General features: G+C 41.4%; 1 protein-coding gene across 1 annotated transcript in view; it reads left to right on the top strand.

The window, feature by feature from the left end:
* The first annotated feature begins 1530 nt into the window (after positions 1–1530).
* LOC120020386 (receptor-type tyrosine-protein phosphatase N2-like) overlaps positions 1531–15996 on the top strand; it is a 62824-nt gene continuing 48358 nt past the window's right edge. The window contains exon 1 of the mRNA XM_038963998.1: positions 1531–1616. The gene's annotated coding sequence lies outside the window, so the exon portion shown is untranslated. The remainder of the gene's footprint in view (positions 1617–15996) is intronic.

The raw sequence follows: 15996 nt of genomic DNA, 5'->3' as shown, positions 1-15996 counted from the left end.
TATTAAGACATCCTTTTTGACAGCCTGGTCCATGGCAGACATGGTGGTCACGCTCCCCTCCTCAGGTTCAGAGCTTAGTTCAGTTCAATCAAATCACCCATCTGAAGCCGCCCAGCGTAATTATACTGGATTCTGCATAAATTGACGAGAGCAAAGAATTACTGTGATAGATTAAAACACTCATTAGATAGGCTATTGGATGGATTTGGAGAACGTTATAGAGTTGAGTGTTGTCTCAAATGGCATCCAATTCCCTACATAGTGCACTTCTTTTGACCAGAGCTTTATGGGCCCCGGTCAAAAGTAGTGTACAATAGGAAATAGGATGCCATTTGGGACTTAGAAGAGCTCTCCCCAGGTTATTTGCATATCCTTCATCTGCCGGATGTGTCAACAAAGGAGGTGCTTTCACATGGAAAACAAAGTGATGCCAATTATGCACAGTTTTTCATAACATTTTGTTCTTCCTTTAATATTAGTCCTCCATGAATTTCAATTAAACCTCACAATTATTTCCTCTTAAGGCAGTGGAAGGAAAGAAGGAAGGAAGGTTTCAACGTGAGTTTTATAAATCTATTTCGGGTACGATTCGCCTTAATATATTCAACAGTTGCAAAAGAGATGGAAATATAATTTACCAGTAACAAAATATACATACGTTATTGCTAGTTCAATCACCAAGAGGAAAATAAACCTTGATTTTGTTTTTATATCAAATACCCTCAGGCCTATTTGAAATACACTCGATGCCTTAAGCACGTTATTTAATCTAGTGCTAGTTATTAACCAATTGCGTAGAAATAGATTAGTAGACAGTGGTGTGTGTCCCAAATGACCCTCTATTCCCTATTGAGTGCCCTACTTTTGCCCTTGGTCAACAGTAGCGCACTATATTGGCATAGGGCACCATTTCGACATAGACTGTCTCTCCTTGGAGCTGCTCCTCTAACCACCTGCTTCACATATTCTACTATAAGAGTGATTGGCCGCCTTTCCTTCCAGTTCTCTGCTGCCAATGACTGGAACGAATTGCAAAAATCGCTGAAGTTGGAGACTTATATCTCCCTCACTAACTTCAAGCATCAGCTATTTGAGCAGATTACCGATCGCTGCAGCTGTACATAGCCAATCTGTAAATAGCCCACCCAACTACATACCTCTTCCCCATATTGTTTTTATTTACTTTTTTGCTCTTTTGCACACCAGTATTTCTACTTGCACATCATCATCTGCACATCTATCACTCCAGTGTTAATTTACTAAATTGTAATTGATTCGCTACCATGGCCTATTTATTGCCTTACCTCCTTACTCCATTTGCACACACTGTATATAGATTTTTCTATTGTGTTATTGACTGTACTTTTGTTTATCCAATGTGTAACTCTGTGTTGTTGTTTTTGTCGCACTGCTATGCTTTATCTTGGCCAGGTCGCAGTTGTAAATGAGAACCTGTTCTCAACTGGCCTACCTGGTTAAATAAAGGTGAAATAAAATAAAAAATTGACAGCAGTCTAGTCTCACACAAGCTCCTGTTTCTCCCGTTCCCAGTTCACCAGAAGGATGCAGTGGAGAAGGAGGCCAAGGTGATCATTCTGGAGGCTGGAATCACAGATGTAAGTACCCTTCTTTCTATGGGCTGCGTCTCAAATGGCACCCTATTACCGAAATATTGCAATACATTTTGGGAATCAGCTATGATGTTAGACTCTGTTGAGTTTATTATTTGTCATTTGAGTTGTCCTATGACATTGATTTGAGTGGTTTCCTCATGGGCTGCTACAGCAAAGCATATTTGTGAGAGTGTCTGTTTTCCTGAAAGCATAAAGACATACTTTGACAGATTTTGTGTCGAACATACACGTAAACAGCGAACATGACAGAGCAAATAAACTGGACAAACTCTTTATTTTCTGTGCTCAGCAGTCAGCAATATAAAGCACCTTTATGACGATGGACGTGTCAGTTGAAACAGCACCGGCTGCCACCGAACCTCCATTTTCAGGACCCACTTTTAGTTTCTCTGGCTGGCTGGCTGGCTTTCCTGGGCTCAAGTCGTGAGCATTACCGTTCTCTGCCACGTCTCTATTAAATATACCATGGAGTTTCTCTCCTATCTCTGTTACTGATTTAGCAGTAAGTATGTCTCGATGACTGTGTTACATTTAGGCCAATAATCAAAATGGCAGCGATGAGCTCAATGTGGAGAGAGAGCGCGAGAGAGAGAGAGAGAGAGAGAGAGAGAGCGAATTCAATACTAGGCCTGAATGGAGCCTATTATCACCAATTGAACTGCTGTTGTGAGAGGGAAGGGGATGTGTCCCAAATGTCACCCTATTCCCTATGTAGTGCACCACTTTTGACCATGACCCATAGGGGTCTGATCACATTTCCTAGTATTTGGTATTTGGTATTTTATTAGGGTCCCCATTAGCTGTTGCGAAAGCAGCACTCTTCCTAGTCCACACAAAACATGAAACATGACATAATACAGAACATCAATAGACAAGAACAGCTCAAGGACAGAACTACATAAAAAATAAATAAAAGGCAGCCTACATATCAATGCATACACACAAACTATCTAGGTCAAAAAGGGGAGAGGCGTTGTGAGGTGCTTTATCTGTTTTTTGAAAAAAAAAGTGTAGAAAATGTATACATTTTACATATGAGTGGCCCTGGAAAAAATGTATATTGCACTATGTAGGGCATAGGGTGCATTTGGGACACAAACAAGGCCTATTCAGATTATGTCTGGTGCTGCACTGCTACCTCAATCTTCTTTGCCTAGCCTGGGTCGGGTGGAGAGTGCTACTCCATTTCACGATTCTGCTCTGAAATGGATTCTCTGAGAAAACTGAGATGGATCATGTCTACTGTAATCAGACAGAGACTGAGTTAAGTTTTTTCAAAGTGCCCAACTTCAAGGTTTTTATATTCTACATACTGTATGTTCTGCTGGATATACTATATTTTGCTCATTGTAGATTGTAGGAGTCAGAAAAGGTGATGACGGGTAGAGCACCCATTTAATTTGTCAATATCTGAGTTTGAAATAAAACAAAAATTCACATTTGATGTTATAGCTATACCATTAGACAACACAAGCATTGGTTGTTCCCCGAATGTCACCCTATTCCCCGAATGTCACCCTATTCCCTATATAGTGCTCAAGTAGCCAGCTTGCTTCTGAAGCTAAGCAGGGTTGGTCCTGGTCAGTCCCTGGGTGGGAGACCAGGTCCTGCTGGAAGTGGTGTTGGAGGGCCAGTAGGAGGCACTCTTTCCTCTGGTCTAAAAAATATTCCAATGCCCCCGGGCAGTGATTGGGGACACTGCCCTGTGTAGGGTGCTGTCTTTCGGATGGGATGTTAAATGGGTGTCCTGACTCTCTGAGGTCATTAAAGATCCCATGGCACTTGTCGTAAGAGTAGGGGTGTTAACCCCGGTGTCCTGGCTAAATTCCCAATCTGGCCTTCAAACCATCATGGTCACCTAATAATCCCAATTTACAATTGGCTCATTCATCCCCATCCTCTCCCCTGTCGTTGCTGTAAATGAGAACGTGTTCTCAGTCAATTTCCCTGGTAAAATAACAGATAAAATTAAAAATTAAAAAGTTTTGACCTAAGCCCTTTAAGGGAACTATATACGGACAAGGTTATCATTTGGGACACAGGCATTGTTGTTTCCACACTTCTTCAACACAGGTCCAATTATGAGTAGTGTTATATAAGGAATCTGGGCAGAAACCAGATTATAATTGTCCTGAAGTAGCTACCACTAATCCCAGTCAGTTCCCTGCGCTGCTTTGTTCAGCTTGAGTTCTTCTCCTTCCAATCTGTCCTCAAAACTGTGTTTTAGACACCAAGGGGAAGGAATTAATCAAAAAGAAAACACAGGAGCGTGGTTAGTGATTAGATAGCCCCACACAGCCATTTGAATTGATTACAACCATGGTGGCTACAAGTAACCTATCCTGGGAGAGACTGGTTGTGTCCCAAATGGCACCCTATTCCCAAAGCCCTACAGGCCCCCGGTCAAAAGTAGTGCACCATATAGGATGTCATTTGGGATGCATCCCCACTATGAGGCCTGTGGCCAGGGGCATGCTGGGATAGCTCTAGAGTTGTTCACCACATCAGATGCTGCTCCTGGATCGCTATGGTGCTGTTGCACAAAACTATAAATACAACGGGTAGGTGACTCTCACAGTTCAAAACCAAACAGACTCACATATAGACTCTCGATCACAATCTCCATCTCTGTCTCAATCTCTGTCTCATTTCTGTGCTATCACAGTATTTTAGAGCTGTAATGCAAAGAGCTGTACTGTATTAGTCGTGTTGTACCATTTGTCGTGTTATACCATCTCACCCTCAGTGATCTCAGCAGGGACTCACTGTTGGTAGTGACATGTGTTTTGGGTCTGTAGTGTGTAATGTATTGGTATGTACTCATAGGGTACATTTTTGGTCTTCTTAACAGCCCTCGCAACTCACTATTTTCATTATTGGGAGGGAGGGAGGGGCTGAGCAGTGTGAGTTAATTCCTGACCTTTAGAGCAGGTGGGTTCCCGGGGCTGTTGCGGTATGAGGAGACAGTTTGTTATCATCAACTCCTTCCCTTCTGCTTTGTGAACACATTAAGCATCATCATCATCATGTGACTCAGGAGGGGATCTCATCAGATGATTTCTGCTGAGAAAAATCTGAAAAAGAAAGAAAAAACTTATACAAGCCTCTTTGGTATTTTTTTCTATTTTATTAGGATCCCCATAAGCTGTTGCGATAGCAGCAGCTACTCTTCCTTGAGTCCATAGAAAACATGAAATAATACAGAACATTATTAGAGAAGAACAGCTCAAGGACAGAACTATATAAATGTAAAAGGTCACACATAGCCTACATGTGTGTACATACACACAATATCTAGGTCAAATGGGGGAGAGGCGTTGTCCGGTGAGGTGTTGCTTTATCTGATTTTTGAGACCAGTTTTGCTGTTCACTTTGATGGGGGTTCCATGCAATCATGACTCTATATAATACTGTATGTTTTCTTGAATTTGTTCTGGATTTGTGGACTGTGAAAAGACCCCTGGTGGGGTAAGTGTGTGTCTCAGTACTGTGTGTAAGTTGACCATGCAAACAATTTGGACTTTTCATAACATGAATGTTTCTTATAAAAACAAGAAGTGATTGTTTTAGCCAAGAGAGACTGGCATGCGTAGTATTGATATTAGCCCTCTGATTACAGTGAAGAGCAGCACCTGACCATATGACAGGGCAATAATCAAGATAAGGTAAAACTAGAGCTCTTTATCACAGACAGACCTCTCCCCAACTTCACAACCATTGAATCAATATGTTTTGACCATGACAGTTTGCACACCAAGTCATTTTGTAAAGCTGGGAGTCGGGAAGCAAGTTCAGGGAGTGAATCATTTAATAAATGAACAAAACATAATACAAAACAAGAAATACAAACAACGCACAGACATGAAACTGATACAGAAACAATAATGCCTGGGGAATGAACCAATGGGAGTGACATACATAGGGCAGGTAATCAAGGAGGTGATGGAGTCCAGGTGACTGTCATGAGGCGCTGATGCGTGTGACGATGGTGACAGGTGTGCGCAATAATCAGCAGCCTGGTTGACCTAGAGGCCGAAGAAGGAGCACACGTGACAAATTTAGTTTACTCAACTTGCTCAACAGCCACATTATTCATGATCAGATTCAGCTCAGGTCTAGAATTTAGGGAATTATTTGTACCAAATACAATGCTCTTAGTTTAATAGATGTTCAGGACTAGTATAATAGATGTTCAGGACTAGTTACTAGCCACCCATTCTAAAACTGACTGCAAATCTCTGTTTAGGGTTGCAGTGATTTCTCTAGTTGTGATTGCTGATGCGTATAGGGTTTAATCATCAGCATGCATAGACACACAGACTGTTTAATGTCAGTGGCAGGTCATTGGTAAAAAAAAAAGTTTAATATTTGACGACCAAGAGAGCTGCCCTGCGGTACACCACCCTTTACATGTTTAACATTAGATAAGCTTACATTAAAGAAAACCCTATGTTTTCTATGGCAGAGGTTGAAAAGCCACAACACATACATTTTTTCAACAGGTTATGGTCAATGATATCAAAGGCTGCACTGAAATCTAACAATACAGCTCCCACAATCTTCTTATTATCAATTTCTTTCAACCAATCATCAGTCATTTGTGTCAGTGCAGTACATGTTGAGTGCCCATCTCTATAAGAATGCTGAAAGTCTTTTGTTCATTTGTTTACAGAGAAATAGCATTGTATCAGGTCAAACACAATGTTTTCAAAAAGTTTGCTAAGAGTCGGCAACAGGCAGACAGACAGCATTGTGTCGAGGCACAGAAATGGGGAAGGGTATCAAAAAATGTCTGCAGTATTGAATGTCCCCAAGAACACAGTGGCCTCCATCATTCTTAAATGGAAGAAGTTTGGAACCACCAAGACTATTCCTAGAGCTGGCCGCCAGACCAAACTGAGCAATCGGGGGAGAAGGGCCTTGGTCAGGGAGGTGACCGAGAATCTGATGGTCACTCTGACAGAGCTCTATAGTTCCTCTGTGGAGATGGGAGAACCTTCCAGAAGGACAACCATCTCAGCAGCACTCCACCAATTAGGCCTTTATGGTAGAGTGGCTAGACGGAAGCCACTCCTCAGTAAAAGGCACATGACAGCCCGCTTGGAGTTTGCCAAAAGGCACCTAAAAACTCTCAGACCGAGAAACAAGATTCTCTGGTCTGATGAAACCAAAATTGAACTCTTTAACCTGAATGCCAAGAGTCACGTCTAGATGAAACCTGGCACCATCCCTAATCTGAAGCATGGTGGTGGCAGCATTGTGCTGTGGGGATGTTTTTCAGCGGGAGGGACTGGGAGACTAGGAGAAAATTAACTGAGCAAAGTATATAGAGATCCTTGATGAAAACCTGCTGCAGAGCACTCAGGACCTCAGACTGGGGTGAAGGTTCACCTTCCAACAGGACCACGACCCTAAGCACACAGCCAAGACAACTCTTTGGGACAAGTCTCTGAATGTCCTTGAGTGGACCGGCCAGAGCCCGGACTTGATACTGATCGAACATCTCTGGAGAGACCTGAAAATAGCTGTGCAGCAACGCTCCCCATCCAACCTGACAGAGCTTGAGAGGATCTGCAGAGAAGAATGGGAGAAACTCCCCAAATACAGGTGTGCCAAGCTTGTAGCGTCATACCCAAGAAGACTCGGGGCTGTAATCGCTGCCAAAGGTGCTTCAACAAAGTGCTGAATAAAGGGTCTGAATAGTTATGTAAATGTGATATTTCAGTTTTTTAACAAACCTGTTTTTGCTTTGTCATTATGGGGTATTGTGTGTAGATTGATAAGGGGAAAAAAACATTTGAATCTATTTAAGAATAATGCTGTAACGTTTCAAAATGTGGAAAATTCAAGGGGTCTGAATACTTTCCGATGTTTGTTTGTTTATTGTGTGTCTCTTCTTGGACTTCTATTTCATCTGCATGGCGTAAAGTTCAGTTTTACAGCGTGATTGAAATTGAAAGGCAATTTTCCCGCTTTAGCGGAGACTTCATTCATGCTATGCGCTGGCTATGTTGGCTCAATCGGAAATTACCTTTAAATTTCTATCACGGAATCTGTAACGCTTCAGCTTTACAGATTGAATAGAGCCCTTTGATTTAATAATCAACATTACGGCGTTGTCTTGCACGAATTTCTCATTATATTAATTTAATGTAATTGAAATCATAAAAGGTCAAGGTAACATTTGTTCAGTTGTAGGCTTATACTGGTATTGTTGCTCAGTTGTTTTACATATGCATTTAATACATTACTTTAATCGTAATATTGTTGTTTGTCTTCCTCCTATATCAGCAAATTTAGTTGTTTTTAATCGGAGCATGCAGTGTATGCAGAACAATTAGCTGGAGTTAATTTTCCATTTAGCGTATTACTGGTTTCTGTTATATTCCCTACCTGATCCTACCTGATGTAGGATGTCTACATCTATATTATGATTAGCAATTGGTACTTCCTGTGCCAGACATTTCACCAACATTAAAAAAAAACTATACTTTTTTTTCGAAAACAATTTCTGCTGGAGAAGGGAAGACAGAAGCATTGGCAGAGAGAGAGCTAGAGAGAGAGCTAGACAGAGAGCTAGACAGAGAGCTAGACAGAGAGCTAGACAGAGAGCTAGACAGAGAGCTAGAGATAGAGCTAGAGATAGAGCTAGAGATAGAGCTAGAGCTAGACAGAGAGCTAGAGAGAGAGTTAGAGAGAGCGAGAGAGAGCTAGAGTGTCACGATCGTCAAAGGGAGAGAGAGGACCAAGGCGCAGCGCGTGAAAAATACATCTTCTCTTTATTATAAGAAGGAAAACAAAACAAAACAACAAACAGACGACCGTGAAGCTATAAATACAGATAGTGCTGACACAAACACTACACATAGACAATTACCCACAAAACAGCTAAAGCCTATGGTTGCCTTAAATATGGCTCCCAATCAGAGACAACAATAACCAGCTGTCTCTAATTGAGACCCAATTCAGGCAACCATAGACTTTCCTAGACACCTACACTGAACACTAAACCATCTACTCTACTAAACCCCCTAAACCATACAACACCCTAGACAATACAAAAACACACAAACTTCCCCATGTCACACCCTGACCTAACTAAAATAATAATGAAAACAAAGATAACTAAGGCCAGGGTGTGACATAGAGAGAGCGCGAGAAGAGGTTGTTGGAGACCGCGAATAATAGAGAGAGAGAGAGCAATCTCCCATCGGATTGACCTTGGTAGCTTTTATCAACTAATTACTGAAAAGATGTAATAATTTTGATGGCAATATAACTATTTACTGCTCACCACCAAACACTACATTTATCCTATCCCAGAGCACAAAAAAAAAAAAAAACACTTTTGACAGATTTGATCAAGTTATCATTTGGATCACAGTGAAAAGATTTAAATGTTGATGTAGTTTTATCTGTTTCCTCTCAAAGGGCATCTTAACACACCCCTGTAGGATAGAAAGGTCTCTGTGGAGATCAGGCACTTTCACTACCAAGAGAGACATTTCAAATGAGTAACTAATAATTACATATTTTCATTTGAATACGCATAAACAACAAAAGTAGAACAGGCAGGCACCATGAAATGAGCACAAGCCCAAATGTAATGGATGAATACCTGTCGGAGGTATCTGTCTCAAGTGACTGATTGCATATCAATTATAAATGCATAAGGAGAAATTTGATTAGAATGTTTCTTAAATGAAAATAGAAGGTTCAGGAGTTTCCCTCATCACCTCCTCCTTTCTTCCCACAAATCCGTCAGTCAATGAGTAATAAAAGAGAGGCAACATTTATATGGAATATTATTTGTTTTTCATTTTTGTTTGTAAATATATTTGAATTGCGCATTGCAGAGCTGTGCAAGAGAGCTACTGTGCCGTAAAATGCAGGATCCTGTGCAATATAGTATGTAGTAGCACTCTTCATTACAAATGCATGTTTACTGACTTAAGGGTACAAAGTCTTCATGTAAAAAGAATATCAAGCTCAGAAACTAATCCTGGTTTCTTATCCCAACACCCTGTCCTGACATTCCCCTGTGTTGCTACTTTGTGTGTGTGTGTGTGTGTGTGTGTGCCAACCCATTACCATTGGCCACACTTCCTCAGATTAGCACTAATTAAACTGTGAAATCAGAGCCATTGCCTTAAGTCACTCTGTACACCATGAGACACCATGAGACATGAGCCAGGCTGGCTGGCCAGAGAAAGGGGTGGCAGGGGAGGGGATGGCTCAGGCTCAAGCACCCTGGCCCACTGCCACTCTCCCCTTCCTAACCATCAGAGACATGGGGTAATGTACAGTATGCGTCTCAAATGGCACCCTATTCCATATATAGTGCACTATGCTCGGGTCAAAAGTAGTGCACTATGTAGGGGATAGAGAGCCTTTTGGGAAGCAGACATAAGTTGCTTGCCTGGAGGACATTTTCAGTTGAGAGCGTGTCACATTGGTGTTTGGTGTTTGAGCGGTGGGGTGGGGAGGGTGCTGTGGGGGTGGGGAATATTGTTGTCATGACAATGACATGGGCCTGGTCCAGAGGGGGTGCAGCTAATGATGAATAATTATGCAAGCTTTTAATGTTTTCTTTTTTTCTCTCCTTCCCATTGTGAAAAATGTGACCTCACCCCCTTCCTGACTTGTAGTGTTTAAAAAAACAAACATGACTTTGATAATGGCCACAAAATTGTTGTGAAAAATGTGCCACAATGTTACCCTCTGGCTGTGTAGCAGATTTTGTTACTAGTGCTCTCAGGTCTTCAGTGTTTAAAAGTCACCCAGTTGTCTGTTTTCTTCTTCAACTAATGTGGCTGATTAAACACCACCAGAGCCACATTAACAACACTGTGAGGGTCAGGTGATGAATACATGTCTGTACCAAGGGGAAGGCCTATCCTATCTCAGTCACAGTACGATAACGTTAAGTCAATATTGTATACTCTTTCTTTGTTTCTGTAAGTTGAATTATATTTTAGTTATTGTATTCCTTGCTGTATTTCAGTGAGACTCTTATATCTTTACAATAGAATAGAATAACATAATTTTTCCTTAGGTTCTGTATAAAGTATATGACGAACAGCTGTAGAAGACCCCCTTCACTGACAACAGCACATCCCCAGCTAGCCACCTGTAACATTATGCCAGTAAAATGCATGCTCTTGGAGAGCAATCCCATTCAGTGGATAAGCATTGAACATCCTGCTCACTTAATTTCAAGGTTTCTTCATTCACCCCGGCAGATACACAGGTGGTCAGTCAAAAGACACTTTGGGGAGACAACGTCTCCTCCCAACAAAAACTGTTTTCAGAATTCTAATTGTGTTCGTAGCATGCATAGATCTTTTCAACATAGAGCGCCCATGCGCGCTTGCACACACAGCTGAGAATGCCTCAGAGTCTCCTGAATGAATTGGCTCTCTTTGTTCCTGGCAGGCTGAGAGGATTGTGATAACAATACGGTTCCTGACAATTCTAGTTTTTTTTTACATATGGTAGTTCTTTGCTTTATGATGTACTCATGGAGCCAGACCTCAGTCTACTCAGTACCAGTCTACTACTACTCTTCTTATACTGTGTAGTGGCAGAATGTGCTAAGTAACTGTACCTTATCTGAGCTACTCATTTCTTACTCTCATGCACTAGCAGTTTTTTCTATTAATTAAAATGGTACATTCTGGATACAGTTGATGATTATATAACGATGGGATAAGGGGGGTGACAGTAAGATGATCATTTGATTATTTATTTGAGAATTCATTGTGAGAAAACAACTAGAGTACCTTAGTGGCATATTGAAGGGGTGGAGTATGTTTTCAGATGTAAATTAAAGCCTACCCTTTTTTTAAAGGACTGATCACACTATTCTGTGACCAACCAAGGACTATGTGACCTGGGATGTGAAATCAAGCACACAGCATGAAATGCTCAATTTAGTGGAAATCCTGGAGACACCTGTCAGACTGCAGACAGAGCCTGAGCCCGGCCAGTCTCTCCAGCACACACACACACACACACACACACACACACACACACACACACACACACACACACCCACGCAGGCTGGTTATATGGGCTTGCTTGTCAAAAATGTTCCACCTTGTGAAGTGAGCTTACTCTGATCAACAGCAATGCACTATATAGGGAATAGGGTGCCATTTGGGACGCAGCCTCTGTGTGGGCTGTCTGGACAGGTACAGCTTGAGCAGCGTGAAGAAGCACCCGGACTGCAGAGAAAATAGGCTTCCTTTGCTTGCTTATTCTCTCTGTGTCCAATCCTTTTCAATATCACTATAAATCCTCTCTGCCCTTATGAAGTGCCTCGTCACAGTTGGTTTTTCAGCAGCAGAGAGAGGATGTGGAGGCGAAGTGTTATAGGTGCATAATGGTGTACTGCAGCCTATGTTGCGGGGTTACGAAGGTTAACAATGGGCCTGGTCAAAAGTAGTGGACTATATAGGGAATAGGGTGCCGTTTGAGACTCATCCAGGCTTTTGCTTTGCATGTTTGTTTTGTTCAGAATACCAAGAGACTTTGACAGGTGGAGAGATTAGTTTGGTGGGCTGCTACTGAATTTGTGCTCTCGGCTTGGCAAAAGAAGTTGCACTTATTTTTCCCCATCTCTCATATCAAATGTATTGCCATAGCATTATGGACAAGAGAGGTCAGGGAACTCGCCGCAGTTGGTTTTATATTTGTACCCCATTTGGAGCGGAAGCTATGAATAGTAAATCAATATAAATGAATACATTCCAAAACAACCCTTTTTTAACTCCAACGATTAATCCACCATAGAGTCTTCTTGCTGTGTCCTGCCTTTTAAGATGCTGCTTAGAGTTAGAAAACCCCTGTGCTAGCCAGCCTGTCCTAATGGAGAGTGTTTGCATGCTGCTAAGGGGGAAATTAGATATTGGAGCTGTAAGCTGTAGCTGGCTGTGGCATCCTTTCTGTTTGTCCGAGTCTGGCCCGGTGCACGTGAAAGGGCCCTGTTTTGTCCAAGAGCTGAGCCTGTCACCTCCAGCTGTCACACAGGGGAACAATGGACCAACGAACGCAAGAGTGGGGCCTGAATAGAAAGATAAACTGAAGCGTCCCACCAAGACTTGTCATCTGCATTAGACAAGATCTCCTTCTCTCCCCTATCTAAGTCTGCTTCCCAAATGGCACCCTGTTCTCTATGGACCCTGGTCAAAAGTAGTGCACTATATAGGAAACAGGGTGCCATTCAGGACACATACCTTCTTGAACTCTTTCTCTCCCTTCCACCGCTCCCCTTGTCCCCCTCCTGGTTTCTCAGACCCAGCAACCCAGCCTTCCTTCCCCCATGTTTGCTGCAGCTGTTGCCCTACATAGGATCAGTCCTTTCTGGTGCTAATAACTAATTACCAGTATTTGTTGATTGTTTTTTGAGGGGATGTTTGTCCCTGTGTGTACTGTAGCGGAATAAGTCTCTGCTCCCTCTCTCTGCATATTGTGGTCTTTTGAGGATAGGAAATTGTGAGTCACTACTGCAGTGCATGGTCAATGCTGACACCTGCAATACCAAAAACCAGATACCTAGTTTTGTGTCTCAGCAGGACTGGCATAAGACAGCAAGAATGATGGTTGTCAGGTTTTACTTTTTATGATGGCATTTTTGGGGGGAGCAGGTGAATGCTAAAGGATGATTTTCAACCCATAGATGTAAAACTAATTATAAGGTTTCACCCATTTACTTCCATTAATTTGGTTGTTCCACGAAATGAGTGCCTTTTGTGGTAGTGTAACAAGGTTGAAAAAACGTTGACATTCTGTCATGAAGAGCACATGTTCAATTTAATAAAAACATATTTTCCAATCTCGAGGTTAAATTTTAAAAATACGATAGTAAGTGCCTACTAAGTGACATAACGTAACAGGGTTGACCGTAACAGGGTTGACGATGTAATCTTAAATTTGCTATAAATCCCCTTTTGACAGAGTGAATGGAAGCTTGTTGTGTGCAACAGGGAGGGGCAATTGAATGCAAGCTATACAAAAAATGTGACATTGTAAAGAAATGTCTAGCCTGTCTATCTATGGGTAACAGGGTTGACATGTTATGTGTAACAGGGTTGACATGTTATGGTTGACCCACAGTTTTCCGCCACAAAACACCAGAAAAGTGCTAAAAGAGTAGAACCAGCTCACCTGCTTTTACACTATGATTTGACTATTAGATGTTCAATGTTTCTTTTGGGGAAAAAAATGTTTTTAAAGGAATAGTTTCACTATATATATTTTTTTACCTTAAAATGAATCACTAGTCACATGAAATAAATAATTAACTTCAGAAATGAATTTGTCAAAGCAACAAAATAACTAGGGCTTCACAATGATGCGGAAAACTTGGAGAAATGTTGGTTGTTAAGGGTGTTAGAAATCTTCCTGGAAGTCACAGAGTGCACAGAAGGACTTGACACAATGCTTCATTTGTATTCATATTAAACATCAGATTTATTACATTTTCCATGCGGTCTATATTAAAGGGCACTTCATTTAATATAACAGGCATTTAAAATTCAATATTGGTGCACAATTTCGACTTAAAATATCAAAGGGATGCAGAACGCACTAATTTCGTGGAATGACACAATTAGTAATCATGTCCAAGAAGGAAACAAAATAAATAGAAAGAAAGCCTAGTTTGGCTATTCCATAAGCTAACCCTAAACAATTTTATAAATGAGAGGCAAGCAATTGCGCAGGGACCATTCATATTCCCGACAAGCTTTTCAACAGCCAGCTCTGAGCTCTCCTCAAGCTTTCACTATGTTCACTGCACTGTCCGCAACATGTGGAGGCATCACCATAGCAACCAGTGGATGTGACGTGGTGTGTTACAGACACCGACTCAAGGACCGCTGAATATAAGGAGCCTCTCACTTTCTAGTCTTCCAAAGCGATAAAATCACCCAAAGGCTTCTCCTTTCCATTGGATCAGCTTTCAGCGTGCTGGTACAGTTGAGGCTCCTCTTACTTCTGAGTTTGTCGAGAGAAAAAAAATATGTTGGTGTATTACATTTTTCTCCAAGCTTTCACCTCATTTGAGGAGTACGGAGCAGTGCAACCGCTGCCGTGTGTGCGCCTTTGTCACAGATGAAATGAATGGAAGAGAGAGGCTGTGAACTTTTGAGAGACGAAAGACCAGAGTCATTCATGCTGATGTCGCCGCGGCTGCTAGTGTCTGTGCATCGGCAGCCGTGTCGCGCGTGCTCTCAGATGGAATAGGGAATAGCTGAAGCTCAAGGAATCTCTGTAGCATCTCAACATGGATTTGGGTAAATACACGCTTCTGATTACGCGTTATTGCAACACCACTCGGCTTCGCTTCTCGCTATCTCGAGATATCTCATGTTCAGCAGGCGTATGTTGTGTAGGGTATTGATCATCATTTTGATTGTGCTTTGAGTTCATATGCTTATCTATTAACGTGTTTTGTCATGCATAGGCTATAGCCTAGGATACTGCTCAATATGGATAATTGCGCAACATGCATTGCGTTTTTGTATTTCATATGATGACCATGCGTAATCCTCCTGTGGTAATATTGTATATTAATTAACCAAAGCCTGAAATCAAAAAATTATATTTTTATTAGCGTCTCTCACATTTTCGATCTATTTTGACAACACTTTGATAGCAATCAGAAGTTAGCGCGGTTCAGTACCTGGAGTTTACTTTATGCATCACGAAGATTTGATGGCTCACAGTTGCCAGTGGTGATCTCCGTGCATATTTCTGTAGCCTAGACAATCTAGATTTTTTAATAAAAAATATTCATAACGTTATATTTATCGGGTTTATTTTTGTCTAGTCTATTCACTATTATCGGGTATTCTGATACATTGAAGTGAGCAGACCTTATTGAATATAGAACAGTTATTATGCCTGCAATAGTGGCACTTCATGTTGTCATTTATATGGATCATTTACTTGTTTTAATGTTGTGTACATATCATTCATTTGGACGACCATCATGAATCACAATATGAGTGCATAATAGCAAAGTTGTATAGCTATGTTTACCAGACAGAGATCCAAAGAACGGAATAAAATAGAAGCAACGTCCAGTAGAGTAGGCCTATATATATTTGATATTATGTGTGGTAAAGTGTGTGAAAATTGTGTTACCAATTTATACACTCTTGAATTGTTAAATTGCTGTCTTGAAAAGTGGGCGTGGGTGTGTGTGTGCACGCACAAGCCTGTTTGCTGAAAGGTTTTGTAAATGGGGTGAACTTTTCAAAGGCATTGTATTATCCGAGGTTAGGGAGAGATCATTGTTTCCTCACAAGTAGCTGGCTGGGAACAATAGTTAGGCGCCTCTCTCCCCCCTGACCTT

The sequence above is a fragment of the Salvelinus namaycush genome, chromosome 25 (genome assembly GCF_016432855.1).
Source record: "Salvelinus namaycush isolate Seneca chromosome 25, SaNama_1.0, whole genome shotgun sequence".
Lineage (NCBI taxonomy): Eukaryota > Metazoa > Chordata > Actinopteri > Salmoniformes > Salmonidae > Salvelinus > Salvelinus namaycush.
The sequence above is the reverse complement of the archived record's forward strand: the minus strand, read 5'-3'. Positions and strand labels throughout refer to the sequence as shown.